Source organism: Crocuta crocuta, unplaced genomic scaffold (assembly GCF_008692635.1).
Source record: "Crocuta crocuta isolate KB4526 unplaced genomic scaffold, BGI_CrCroc_1.0 scaffold316, whole genome shotgun sequence".
In the NCBI taxonomy this organism is placed as follows: domain Eukaryota; kingdom Metazoa; phylum Chordata; class Mammalia; order Carnivora; family Hyaenidae; genus Crocuta; species Crocuta crocuta.
In genome coordinates this window covers 1811732-1826493 of record NW_027529682.1, presented here as the reverse complement: position 1 = coordinate 1826493, position 14762 = coordinate 1811732, and the positions used below count along the sequence as shown (strand labels likewise).

Genomic DNA, 14762 nt, shown 5'->3' with positions numbered 1-14762 from the left:
CTCTTTCTTCTCTGACTTCTCCCCTTCCTTTCCTTGACCTTCTGAAGCAGGGTTGGCAAACAAATGCCTGTAGGCCAAATCTAGGCCATCGCCTTCTTTTGTATATGCAGTTTATTAGAGGTGAACTGTCACCATTCGTGTACATCTCACTTATGTTACACGTGGCAAAATTGAATGGTTGTGGTAGAGCCCTGTTTGGCCTTCAAACCCTAAAAGTATTTTGTATCTGAGCCTTTACCAAAAAAGTTTGCTGGCCCCTGGTCTAAAAGAAGAGGCATTAATGCTGGAAAACAACTTCTGTTTTACTTTGCTCCAAGCTACCCTCTTCTTCCTAGGGGTGGGTGGTGTTATTTTATTTTTAAATGTTTTCTTAAATGCTGTGTTTACTTTAAAATATTTAAAATGTTTATTATTTTTGGCAGAGACAGAGAGAAAGAGACAGAACACGAATGGGGGAGGGGCAGAGAGAAAGGGAACCACAGAATCCGAAGCAGGCTCCAAGGCTCTGAGCTGTCAGCACAGAGACTAATGTGGGGCTCCAACTCACAAACTGTGAGATCATGAACCAAGTCGAAGTTGGACACTCAACTGACAGAGCGCCCTGAGGTGGGTGGTTTTAGATCCTTGGTAGCTAAGGCTCTCCTTGACTTGCAGCCTCTTCCTGGTGATAGTGTCTCCTGCGCCTACCACTTGCCCCCGTATTTTCCTCTTGCATTCATATGTGTGAGAAGCACGCTAGGGGCGAGAACAAGCAGAGCTTTCTGTCCTTTCATTATCTCCTCTGACAATGTCTTGAAACTATCATAGCTAGGGAGACACACTGAACACTGAGTTTGGATTTTTCTTGCCTGTTCCAACTTCTTGGCTGATGCCACAATAAATGTGGCAGCCCTAGGACTGTGTTTTGGGTCAGGCTGATAATTCTGTGCACAGTTCTGGGAATGAATACTTGTTCCAGATTTGGACCTGGCCACCCCAAAGGCTTTCCAAAGATCTGAGTCAGACTGTGGGGCTCAAAACATTGTTGCTATGGGTCGCAGCCACTGATGCACTTAGGTGATGTCATTCACCGACGAATTACAAAAAGCCAAAAATGCCAAGTTTCTGATTACCATTAAGGTCTGTTCTTGTTCTAGTTATATGTTGTTGCAGTTAAAGATCTAATAAGGAAGAGCGACAGAAGCTACAAAATAAAATCCCGCAACTGTGGAATCACCTTTAACAAGTTGGAACCTGGAGGAAAATACCACGTCATTGTCCAGCTGGGGAACATGAGCAAAGATTCCAGCATAAAAATCACCACAGGTAAACAGGAGAGAGATCAGGAGGCTTCTCGCACAGCTAGGTAGTCATAGGGCTGCCAGGAAGCCTGTAGGTGCAGAATGTCTGTCAGGAACTGCGTGCACAGATGCTCCCTTCCGTGTCCACACCTGGTGGGCAGGGCAGTGTTCCAGTGCCGGGACTACAGTGGGGTGGGCTGGTGGGGCAGCTGTCATTCTCCACATCCTGGGTCTCTTTCACACTCCTTCGCAGACTGAAACCAGAGCGGAAGTCCAGGAAGGCTCTGAGACTGTAGTCCGTCCCACCCCTTCCTTTTCTCCCCCACCTCATTTGTTTTTGGCCATCTGAGGGCTACTCAGCAGGTGCTATCCAAATTCCTTGGCTCAAGGTATTATAACAGCAACAAAAGAGATGCCACTTAAAGAGTGTCTGCCGTGTGCTAGGCTCTGTGTGTTTCCTGTCTTCCTTAACCTCACCTTTCAAGTTAGCATTATTTCACCTCCCTCCAACAGATGAGAGAGAACAATGGTTCCAATATATAGCCACCAACCGCATCGTGTTGTATCTTTAATTTTCAGTTTCATTATCCGCATCTGATGCCTTAAAAACCATAACAGAAAATGACCATGTTCTCCTGTTTTGCAAAAGTCTAGCTTTGAAGGAAAAGCATTTCAGTGAAAGCAAGGTGAGTTCCTCCCTCCTTCTCAATGACTTTGGGGGTCTAACTGTGATGCAGCTTTAGAGCTGAGGTCATTACCAGCATACTGGCATCAATGGGAGGGAGAGAAGGAATAGGGCAAGGGGGTGAACTTGAGAACGAAATGGCCATTTTCTGTGGGCTTGCTAATTACTGAGAGATTTATACTGCCCATTAAAGAAGAGACACCCTGCACTAAGCACCTTTCATTCCTGAACTCGTTTCTTCCTGCAAGTCGGGGGAAGTGGCTGGAGCCTCCCTGGGCCTTCTGACAGTCTGAGAGCATGGCCATGGCCTCAGTGCCTGGGACTGAGCTACATCCGCACCCTGGCATTGCGATTTCTTTCCCGTGATGTCAGAGGGACCAAGAAGTACCTGCAGATAGTCCATTGATCTATGGAAAAGACTTCTTTGGTTTTGTTTTGTCGTTGGCAGACCCATGACTATATTTGCAACAGGAGACGGGAGGGCAGAGGAGGGCCCAAAGATGGACAGGTTCTTAAGTGGACCTGATTTGTCCCCATTGTCAGCAAAGCATGAACTACAGAGACACACGATAAATCCACCGTGGCTCTTTTGGGCACTGGGGTTATAAATGGTCACCCCCTAATGCCAGTAGCAAAGCTAGCTTAAAATTTAAAAATCCGTGCAACTCTACCAGACCTGAAGTATAAATGGTTAATATACTCAGATAAAAAGACAGCTTTCAAAGCAGTTCAAAATAGTAATATTCTGATTTTTGAAAAGGTACCAGTAACAGAGTAAAAATTCCAGCAGTAAGAGGCACGTGACAAAATGGATCAACCTCACTAGTGATCTGAACACCAAATATCAGACACTTTCACATTAAATTGGCTAAGTTTTGGGGGGAAGGGCATTACCAGATGAAGCCATAGATGGGGAGATTAGCATGCTGGAAATATGAATTGGTTCAGCCTTTCTGTAAGGCACTGGTAATAATGTGTCAGAAATAAAAGCATCCGCAGCCTTTGACCCAGCAGTTCTTTCAGTATTTTATTCTCAGGCAACAATGTGCATAAAGAATTTATGTACAAGGCTGTTCAGGGCACTTTTATTTCTGGTAGCAAGAAAGAGGAAACAACTTTAACGTCAAAAAGAAGAGGATGTGTAATAGTTAATTAAATTAAAGACTGATATGTGTATCATTTACATGTTTTCCTTGATACCTTTATGTATGTTGCAAACGTTCTATAGCAAATGCATATTAGATAGAAGTAATCAATTCTGGTTTCTAAAGAAGAATGGAGGGACAGGATTCCAGGTGGGTGGTATTGGGAAGCCTAGTCTGGCAGCCAATTGTCCACCTCGTGGTGGAAGCCCAGCTTTTAGGTTGAGGTCAGTACCTGGCTCCCAGTGAGGGCCCTGGCATAAGCACATAGCACATCCTTCTTCTCTCCCTCATGGTTAGAGTTCAGAGAACAGGCAGGTCAATGGATTGGGACCAAGTGAGTATGCAGTGGGGCCTAATATGTGGATAGAGCTAAGAGAGTAGGGCTTTTTTTGGTGCTGGTGGGGTGGGAGTTGGTAGCTTTCATACTGGAATATTTGGAGATTATCAGAGAAGTCTGGGAGTCATTTCTGACCCCAGCTCAACATTGAGGTGCTTTCTAGTCAAGGCCAAGTTGGTCTGCAGCCACCATCAGCCCAGAGGAGAGGAGCTAGAAAGTGAGGACCTGGGGAGTGAGCTGTGAGCTGACAGTGGAGAGTTCCCACCCACCGTTCTCCCTAGAAATGTCCTGACTTTTCCAGCCCCACTGCTGGGGGCCACCACAACCTGGATTTATTATTAGTCCAATCCCATTGCAGCAAACTATTGCTGAATTGTCTGGATCCTTTGTTGCCATTCATATTGCTTGAGATGAGTGGACTCTTGACCAGAACTTTGAATGTGTACCAAAATATTTATTAAAATGGGCTTTTATTAGAGCTGTACTTTTCACCTCCACTTTGTAGCATATAAGTGAGTATGGTAGTTATGTGAGACATTTGGGACAGGAAAATTACCATTTTTTGAATCCAGTATCTCAGTGGTAATGTAAAAAGATCTAGTAAGAAACCCAAAGTGCTTTAGCATCTATAAAAACCTGCAATAAGGAGCTCACATAAAGTTGGAACCGGTAATAGGAGCTGTCAGATTCCTTATTCAACTTCCCAAACAATCTCTTGTGTCTTTGTTTTCATGGTTATGAGATACACATGTTTGATAGTGCCATGAATATCTCAGCTTACCTTGGGAATACCACTGACAATTTCTTTAAAATTTCCAACCTGAAACTGAGTCATAATTACACTTTCACTGTGCAAGCAAGATGCCTTTTTGGCAGTCAGATCTGTGGGGAGCCTGCTGTCCTGCTGTATGACGAATTGGGGTCTGGTAAGTCACTCCTGTAGGAGTTTCATCTTCAGTTCTGGGGAAATAGACAAAGGATGTGGTACAGTCTGATGAATGTGTGTGTCTTTCTCAAGTACATTTAAAACATTCCTTCAGCTCAAAAGAGTCATTTCTGCATCTGTGGAATCACGCACTGATTTATTTAACAAATACCTCCTGAGCCAGGCATGGCATAAGGAGCTGGGGTTACTGAGTGACTAAATTCTGAGTGTAGAGCCTACAAGAGGGAATAGGATAGCAGTAGGTTGTGTTTAAAAAGGAGATTCTGCTCAGGAAATTCTAGGTTAGTATGAGTTTTGTTACTCGTTGTTTGCAGGACTTCTCAGAGCCTCCAGTATGCTAACGTTCCCTGTGATTCCTCAAAGTCAGTAGATAATCTCCTTCCCATAGAGTAACAGATTGTATAGCCTTGCCCTTCATCGTAGCCATCAGTCCAGATCAGAACCTGAATTTGGCCAGTATCTTGTATTATAAACACTCCCAGATATCAGTGCTGGGTCATGCTGAGGGTGGGGGGCAGGAGAGGAGCCCTTCACTTACCCAGAAATTCTGCTTGTGTCATAGTAGCCTGGCCAGCACGTCAACGCATGTTTTGCCACTGGTCTTATTAGTACCATTTACTCCCAGCTGGGAGCTCACCAATGAGCAAGACAAAATCCTGTGTTGGAGTCATTGTGTGTTCTGTCACGTTGTGTGTCCTAGGCACCTCCCTGAAAGAGGAAGACCTTGCAGCCCGTGTCCCTTTGGAGAATCCAAGCATATGAGAGGTTCTGAGAAGGTCTCACAGGAAACAAACAACAGAAGTCTTGTTAACTTAGTGTTTCCTAAATAGAACCTCCTTTTTAAAGCAAAACCAATTAGCAACTGTGAAATAGACTTGGGGGGAGAATTGCTGCCTTTATAAAACCAGAATTGTCCAGCAGAAAGAATCTCTCAGGGAGGCCTCGGTGAGTCTCCGTCTTACCCCACAGAAGCCGGATGGGCAGCTAGGGGCTCGTACATTCCTCTTTCCTCTGCCACTGGTTCCTCTTACATGTTCCAGGCATGAGCAGCCCCCTAATTTACCACGTCACAGATGGGGTGACGTTGGGCCGTGTGAAGGAAGATTTTGCTGCAGCTTTTCCCAGTAGGTCAATAATGAAAGAATTTGAAGACCTGGATATTGAGTTCTTATTTTAAGCTTGCAAGAAGTGGCTGTTCTCTGGCCCATCTCATTGGGATGAATGCCTGAGTGGCTTCAGAGCCTTCCCTGTGAGGCATAGGCCTGTCCCCCAGCACCTTGCCCCCAAGCAGGGAGCAGCCTCAATCCTGATGAGGCTCCTAGAGGACGGGGAAGGTCCACTTTGCTTCTTTAGCTAAAACTGGCTCCCAAGTTCCATTTTCCTGCCTCAGGCTCCGACTTTCCCTGGGAATTAAAGAAAAAAAATTTTTAATGTTTATTTATTTTTGAGAGACAGAGACAGAGAATGAGCAGGGGAGGGGCAGAGAGAGAGGGAGACATAGAATCCGAAGCAGGCTCCAGGCTCCGAGCTATCAGCACAGAACCCAATGTGGGGCTTGAACCCACAAAATCTCAGGTGAGATCATGACCTGAGACAAAGTTGGACGCTTAGCCAACTGAGCCACCCAGGTGCCCCTCCCCAGGGATTTTTAAGACCGGTCCTAACCCAGCAGGGGGATGGCTTTGCCCTATGGCCCTATTGGTACAAATATCTCCATGCATCAGCACAAAGTGAGAATTTGTTTAAGGCAGTGGGAAGTGGGCATCATTGTTAGCTCACAGACACCTGAATGGCTTTGCAGAGTACATTTTTAAAATGTTAAATGTATATGGAAGGGTTCTCTCTCTCTCTTTTATTTAAGTAAGCAAAAAACCTCATAAAACTTCATGAGCTGTTAAGTTAGTGTTGCAGTAAAGGGATCTCATTTGTATCACTCAATGGAGTTTCAGGTAATTGCAGTTCAAAATGGGTTTGGTGCCAAGTAGGGGGAAATAATTACAATCTCATTAATTAGTGGTCTGATTTCACATCCTCTTATGGAAAGCAAACAAGCAGTCTTAAGTAATAATGCTAATGAAATCAACGTCGATACCCCAACAGAGGTCTCCCTTCCAAGAGATTATCTAAATAAACAACAAGGCAGTGATTAGAAGTCTCATGTAATTGACGTATTTGCCTGCATGAGGCCCGTGGTCTCTATGCTTGTGACAAGGCTGGGGACGCAACTGGGTGTCCTGTGCAGGAGCAGGCCACATCAGGCCGGTGTTTTGGGTGACATTGGCAAGCTCCTCATTTTTTGTCGGGGGTGGGGTGGGGTGATGAGGTGCCCGGCCAGCTCCGCTGCCTTTACAGAGGAGGGTCACATGCGGCCGTCTTCCGCCAGCCGGAGTACGGATGCATCCGCGGCTCGGGCTGCTAGGTCTCCGGACGTGGCCGCTGTCGTGATGCCCATCCTGTTCCTGATACTGCTGAGCCTGGCCGTTGGCTTTGCCATCCTGTACATGAAGTATTGGAGGCTGCAGAGCAGCCAACAGCCACTACAGCTCCCGGCTGGGCTTGGCCATCTTCTCCTCCGGGGAAGACCTGGGTAAGTGGGGTGGGGTGCCTTGGCTCTTCCCTCCGGTGCAGACCCCCTCAACTTGACACCTGAGTGATTCTTCATCAGCCAATGATCCTATGGCTCTAGGTTAAACCAGCCGGAGCCCTTTGCTTTGGACTTGCTCCTGAACTAAAATGCTAGCCTTCTCTGCAGTGGAGAGGTTGTGTGGAACACAGGGGTGGGGGTGGGGGGCGCTGGCCTTGTACAGGAAGGATGGATGGGCCCTGGGCTTTCAAAACCCCCAGAGTATCAGCAGATTTTCAGGAATTTCCAACCACTCTCATCCTTCACGGGCCCAGAGGTCTGACATCTTTGAAGAGCCTAGTCAAGATAAGAAGTCACACCTTCCCAACTGACTTCTGTCCAGAGAAGCCTTTTCCGTCTGACTATGTCTCTTTCTGATCGATAGGGACACTTCACCAGTCATTCTGCTTTTATGCATCCATAAACACGGTATGGAGAAAAGAAAGAAAATCCACTTTAAAAATGTCTACATGCTTGGGGCGCCTGGGTGGCTCAGTCGGTTAAGTGTCCAACTCTTCAGCTCAGGTCATGATCTCAAGGTTCATGGGTTCGAGCCCTGAGTGGGTTCGAGCCCCACGTCAGGCTCTGTGCTGATGGCTGGCTCAGAGCCTGGAGCCTGTCTTCGGATTCTGTATCTCCCATTCTCTGACCCTCCCCTGCTCACACTGTCTCTCTCTGACTCTCAAAAATAAATAAAAAACATAACATAAAATGTCTACATGCTCTAATTACAAAATGCTAGTAGAACTAGTAGACCACTTAATATAATAAGTTAGGTGTCTTTTGGGGTCTTCCCCAAACTCAGACTATGGACTGATTTTTCATACCTATTTTTCCCCCCTGTAAACCAGTTGTATTTTTTTGTTGTTGTTGTTTATGAAAGTATTCGTATATTCCCTAATCACTGATCATTTGAGGTTAGCTTTGTGCCCTCCTCAGTTTCCTGTCTTGCTTGGTACAAGTATTTGGTCTGCATTCCATGAATGGGGTGGGTTCTTTCCTTCTGTTATAGGCAGAAAAAAGAGTTAATGGTACCACACAGTTATCACTGAAAGTGGATCGCAAGGTAGTTGTACAGGATTGTACTGGGGGCCACAAGGCCCAGTAGTCTGGGAAGCTGTCCTCAAGTAGCTTCAACCCCTCTGACATCCCTTTCCTTGGAGCAGTGTGGGTTCAGAGAAGAAAACAGATAAAGAAGTTCACTGTGTTATTGTAGGGTGTGGATACTTCAAATTAGGGAACGTACATCACCCATTGGACTTTTGGGTAGGTACTAAGAGTCTCCTCCCTGAAAGATATACTTTCTTTACTTGGTTAAGTTCAAGGTACCACTAAAATAAGCTTGGTCACCATGGATGGGGAGAAGGTGACCCAAGAGCATCAGGGGCTCTGAGTTGGGTTTTGGCTTTGACCACTGTGCTTGGAGGGTTGTGGCACCAATTTCCCAGGCTGGGGGCCCGCAATGGTGTTGGGGGCGGTTGGGGCAGAGGGGCGGGTGCTGAGGCTGGAGCTGGGAGCAAGTGCTCAGAGACTCAAGGACCGACTTGGTTTTGCCTTTCGGGGAAGACGATGAAGATGCTCCTATGATAACTGGCTTTTCAGACGACATCCCCATGGTGATAGCCTGAAAGGGCTTTCCCTCACTAGAAACCAAATGGTGTAAATATTTTATTTGATAAAGATAGTCGATGGCTTATTTTAAAAAGATTCACTTTGAGTTACAATNTATATTCCCACCAACAGTGTAGAAGGGTGCCCATTTCTCCACATTCTTGCCAGCATCTAGAGTCCTCTGATTTGCTCATTTTAGCCACTCTGACTGGCAGGATTCCCGCGGGACACACTGGATCAAACCATGTCCATCCCTGCTAGAGAGCTGCTCTCTTCCTTTTTTTAAAATTTATTTTATTTTATGTATTTATTTATTTACCGGAGCCAGGGCAAGACCAACATGGATGCACTGCCGTGATTAATTCTGGTCACTAGCTTGCTTAAACAGTNACTTATTTCACTCAGCATAACACCCTCAAGGTCCATCCATGTTTGTACACATGGCCAGAGTTCATTCTTTCTCATTGCCATGTAGTATTCATCGTATAGATAAACCACATCTTCTTGATCCATTCGTCTGTTGATGGACACTTAGGCTCTTTCCATGTTTTGGCTATTGTTGAAAGTGCTGCTATGAACATTGGGGTACATGTGCTCCTATGCCTCAGCACTCCTATATACCCTTGGGTAAATTCCTAGCAGTGCTATTGCTGGGTCATAGGGGAGTCGTATTTTTAATTTTTTGAGGAATCTCCACACTGTTTTACAGAGGGGCTGCACCAGTTTATATTCCCACCAACAGTGTAGAAGGGTGCCCATTTCTCCACATTCTTGCCAGCATCTAGAGTCCTCTGATTTGCTCATTTTAGCCACTCTGACTGGCAGGATTCCCGCGGGACACACTGGATCAAACCATGTCCATCCCTGCTAGAGAGCTGCTCTCTTCCTTTTTTTAAAATTTATTTTATTTTATGTATTTATTTATTTACCGGAGCCAGGGCAAGACCAACATGGATGCACTGCCGTGATTAATTCTGGTCACTAGCTTGCTTAAACAGTCACATTTAATCCATTCTCTAGATGTCAATTCTACACCTACCTACCTTTTCATCTCTTTCTCTCTGAAGTACTCAGACTATATAGTTTCTTTGGATAACACCATCGTCATTTCTTTCGCCTCTTCTCCAACCATATTCCACTCTTTTGCTCTTTGAAAAAAGCTTCTTATTCCTTCTGCCTGCTCATTTCATTTTCAATTTTGCCTCATCCCTGCCCTGTCATTTCTCTCTTTCTCTATGCTCTTCAACCAGCACTGCACACGGCTGGCTATTTATTTGTAGCTGGGAAATCTGGTTATATGCTTTAAACTGTTCTTTGTCTATTGGGTTTCTTCTTTTTTCCTTTTCTTTTCTTCTTTTTTCCTTTTTTATGTATTTTAATTTTTTATTATTCACCTTCCCTCCTCCCTCTTTTCTCTTTTCTTTTTTGTTTTCCCTTTCTGTCTGCATGTTTGCTGGATTTGTCTGTGCGTTTGTATGCCTTTGTTCCCTGTGTGTTTGTCTGTTTTCTTTTCCAAGGCTACCTCAAGAAACAAGCCAAAGTACACATGGTGGAGAGACCCAAATACCCAAATAAAATAACCAAGGTCTCAACAAGAGAGACCAAGAGATACCATTCAAAGAACACTTTCTGAACGGATAGGCCCTGGACAGTCAAAGAGCCTTCTTGGTACAGCAGTGCTCACAGGTGCAGAGTGCATAACAAGCTTTTAAAACTAACAAGAGGTAGAAAGCTAACCAAAATGATGAAACGAAAGAGCTCTCCTCCAAAGAAATTCCAAGAAGAATGTCAAGAAGAATTGACAGCTAAAGAACTACTCAAAACAGATATAAGCAACATAACAAGAATTTAGAACAATAATCATAAAATTAATCGCTGGGCCCAACCAGGTTGATTTTAGTAACCAAACTGCTTTACTTTCACATTCATGTAGTCTTATAGAGCCGTGCTTGCTGGGCATGCTTTTAAGTCTGTGGGATCATTTTGATTCCATAAACTGGCCATTCTTTTTCTTTTTCTAAGACACAGAAACGTATTTAATAATAACTTCAAGAGAGGGCAACGGGTGGGACCCCTCCCTCCTCCTTGAATGTGTGCTCAAATTTTAAACTTCATTCAGATTTAGTTTACATGAAAGTGTGTATATTATAGCGGTGGGTTCTTTCCTGTTATTTTGTTAATTTATTGGGACTCCATATAAGGCAAGGCTTTAGCGGTCATCTGATGGCACTGCACATTAGGAACCCCTTGGCCATAGGGTCAAGGGGTGGGAAACAGCATCTGTTTTGTCGCCATTCGGGAAACAATCCATTTTTAGTCCGTTGTGTGTCACATGGTGGTATTTGGCAGGAGACCACACCGAGTCACTGCTACATTTCAGTTACACAGACAGCGGTCTCTTCTTGCACGTTACTTGGGAGAATCTCACTGTATGTGCCCCAGGACACAGTGTAGCCTTCACCACCACAAAATGGTGACACTGCTTTATTGCACACCGATGTCATGGTCCTTGCAAAAAATTAACTCGGGTCATGGGAGAACACTGAGGTCTGTGCCATGATAGATACACTGGCAGATAGAGCACCTGCTTTGTTCTCTTTGGCTTGTTGTTTTATTTCACCACTGAAGAATCTCGAATGTAAAATTTTGTATTTGTGTTGAGGTGGCCATTTACTGTCTTTAAAAATCTACATTGATATATGCAGTTATTTTGAATTGGGTCAGTGCCTTCTCTCTCTCTCTTTTTCTTTTTTTCCTTTCCTTCCACCTCCTGCCCTATACCTCTGCCCAGTTTAAAGAGTGCTGTTCGCTCTTACAGAGATACAAGAGACCCATGAATCAGAGACTGTTTTACCCAGTTTATAGCTGGAACAACACTGGAGTTTATTCTCTCTGTAAAACAAACTGAGCTTTTTCCTTCCTTCCTTCCTTCTACCTTTAAATGCCACCCTAGTATTCAGCTCATGGCCACTTGATAGGTACGTGTTATCCATTGTGGACTGATGCCACCCTTTAGACCTAGCATCCTAGGCACCAATGTCCAATGTTGCTGTGTATGGACCTAAATACAGAACTTCTCAGCCGAGCAGTGAGCTCTGGGGATGGTCCAAAGTCATGTTTCTGGATGTGTGTCCTTAATATGTGAACTTTGTAAAAAACCTCATTGCTTCTGAGATGCTGCCCACCACCTTCTCACAAGTACTTGCTTTCTTTTCACCCAAAGTATCATTCTTGGGTGATACGATAGCTTTCTTCTAGCTAGTGACTGGAAAACGAAGAGGCAATTCCATTTTTTAGTGTAAAAAAATTTTAATTTATATATGTATATATTTTCAGCGAAGAGTGTTTTAAACTGTAGACAGGTAGTATGCCATGTGGTTAAGGCTCCATTTTATTTTAGCAAGTGGTGGTCATGATGAACCTCCTTCCATATTTTCCCCTTTCTTTCTCTCTCCTTTTGTTACCTTTTTAAAGAATGGAATTTCTTTGGCTTTACCTTGTGTCGTCTTCAGCTTTTGTTCAGAACTCCAAGCCCTCCCCCCACCTCTTTAGTAAAGCTCTTTACATAGCTGAAAGATGAACAGTCTGGTGGAAGGCAAGTCATTTAACTGAACCACTAGAAAGTATTTTCTTCTCTTTTGGCCAACTTTTGGACGCCATTTGTGAAAGCTGACCTGAAAGGCGCTGAGACTTTATTTTCAGTCTTTCTGGAGGCAAACCTTTTACAGAGCCTGGGGCTTCACTTGGCAACTTGAGATATTTCTGAGCATTCATTTCTTGTTCCCAGTGCCTCCCAATGCTTAGTGCACAGTACTGTATAGACTGGCCAATACCTCTCTCCTCGGAAAATGCCACTGTGCTGTTTGAGAAAAAACAGCCTTTTAGGGCTGGTGTGTTTTATATAAACAGAAGAGCTAAGTTTCTGAAGACTAAGCCAGGTAGATGCAGTTATGTGCAAATTGTATATTTTTATGGGCTTTTGAAGCACCCAGTCTTCCTTCCCTCTGTGGAGCTTCGTGGGGTTTTGGTATATGTCTGCTGCCTGCAGGAGTCCAGAGGTTGGAGTGACCATAGGAGGTGAGAATGGAAACTGTGTGTAGCCTTTGAATGTGACCAGATAATCTTCACTGTGACCAGTTGGAGCCCCTGGTTGGTTGTGCAGAAGGGGCTTTGGACCTTGTTGGAGATGCCATCTCAAAAGTTCACACTGCACAGGGAAAAAGTATGGTTCCTTCCCAGCACACGTTTAGAATGTCAGCAGCCCACCTCCACATGGACCACAATGCACCATTGGGAAACCACTGAAATTTGGCGGCAAGGGCACTGTGTACAGAGTTTTCTCTGGAAGCTGGTTTTGCCCCTATGCGTATTGAATGCCTCTTGTGCCTGCTGAGACACAGGTCTGTGCAGATGAAATGACAAAGAGTAGAATTCTGCAGAGGAGTCTGGGGAGAAGCCATGTCTATGCAGACATTTCCAGAGGTGAGGAGTTCCAGTGACTGCTGGTGGCTCCAGCATACTGGATACGAGGTTATGATGCTGGGTAATGGGTTGAAACTTTGGACCTTGGGAACAGAGGTTCCTGGGGTTCCGTTCTGGTAGACTCTCTAGGGATATTTGGGTGGGACAAGTGTGGGACAGAGCTGGATGCCTCCTCCTACCCATCCTCCTGGCCTACTAGATGAAGCCATGCTTCAGCCCTTTAAGGAATGTCACCCTTCTCATATAATAGCCATTTGGGGGGAGCCGGGGAGAGCATTGGTATGGCGAGGCTCTTCTAGATAGACACCCACTTCCCCTGGGAGAATCCTATCTTCAGACATCCACCCAGTGGTCACTCCGTCTTGTAAGATGATAGTCCCAGTACTTCCTTAAGGACAGCAGCCTCATCTTCGTAGGTTTGGGTGGTTGCTTTCCTACTAAGGGGGTCATGGTGAATCCCTGAGAAGATTCTTCTCTTCCTTCGGCGAGTTGGGAGATCCCCTTGCTCAAGGAGTCTGGGAGATGAGTCACTCAAATACCATCTTCATACTAATTTTCAGAATTGACCCTCAAGCCCTGTGCAGAATCTTCACTTCGTTGGGATCATATCTTGACACTCCTAGCGTGTTATTTTTATTAACTGGAGTGTGTGCTACCTGCCTTTCAGGTACAACTTTTATGTAACAAAAGCCAGTGCATTAAGTTTATATAGACTATTTTCTATGCAAGACTGAGATACGGAATAGATAGCAAAAGGTATGTGTAGTCGGGTACACAGACAATGGAGCACTTTCTCAGGGTGGGAACCACCATCAAACGTGGGTTGAGGGAGGATAGATTGTGTATGTGTTTCTGTTCACTAATTTTGAGCAGCCATATTAGGAATTAAGTCCTCAGAGCCAAGTAACCCAAGAATGGTATTTGTTTCATGTATAATAATGAAAATGGAATAAACACGAGTGCTAAAGGACCATTGTTCTCAGACAGTCCATGTCATTTCTCCTTTAAAGACTCTTGTGATGAATTATTAGAAACTTTAGGCAAAATCGAAAGTATAGGCAGCAAAATAAAGGCCTCCTCTACCCTTATTTAAAGTGAAACACTGTATACTTATTTCTCCCCAGAGTGAAATTAGGCATTTATGATTTCCATTGCCTTGATACGTTTCCAAATCACCAATTCATGCTGAAGATTTTACCATATTGTTGCACAGTTTTACGATAATTTTTTATCTCTATGTCAACTTTTTTCACTGAATAAAAATTTAACTGGGTCAAAGAGACACCTATATGAAAATTCACTCTCTACACGTGTCTTAAGTCATTCTTTTGAGGGCAATAAAGATGGTCTGTACAGTGTCCGAACACCTTTTGATTTGCCTGGTTTAGAAGGATGTGTATTTCATAGATGAGAGAACACTAAGGCCTAGAATAATTTTGGTGTTAACGAGGTGGTTTCACGTGGTGGATCCTTGAAGAACACCATGCCTTTGTGTTGGCCGAGGAGAGGGGAGATGTCAAGGCAGGTGTTTTTGCAGTAAATAGAATTATTCCTCAGGGTCAGTGGCTCCATTAAAGATGTCACTGCATTTGCTGAGACACCATTGGAAGAAAGCACAGCAGTGTGATGGGCTGTGTGTCCAAGAGCACTTTG

At 44.5% G+C, this 14762-nt stretch overlaps 1 pseudogene; it reads left to right on the top strand.

Moving 5' to 3' along the window:
- Positions 1–8644, top strand: part of LOC144230713 (sortilin-related receptor-like) — a 64709-nt pseudogene extending 56065 nt beyond the window's left edge.
- The last annotated feature ends 6118 nt before the right edge of the window (positions 8645–14762 follow it).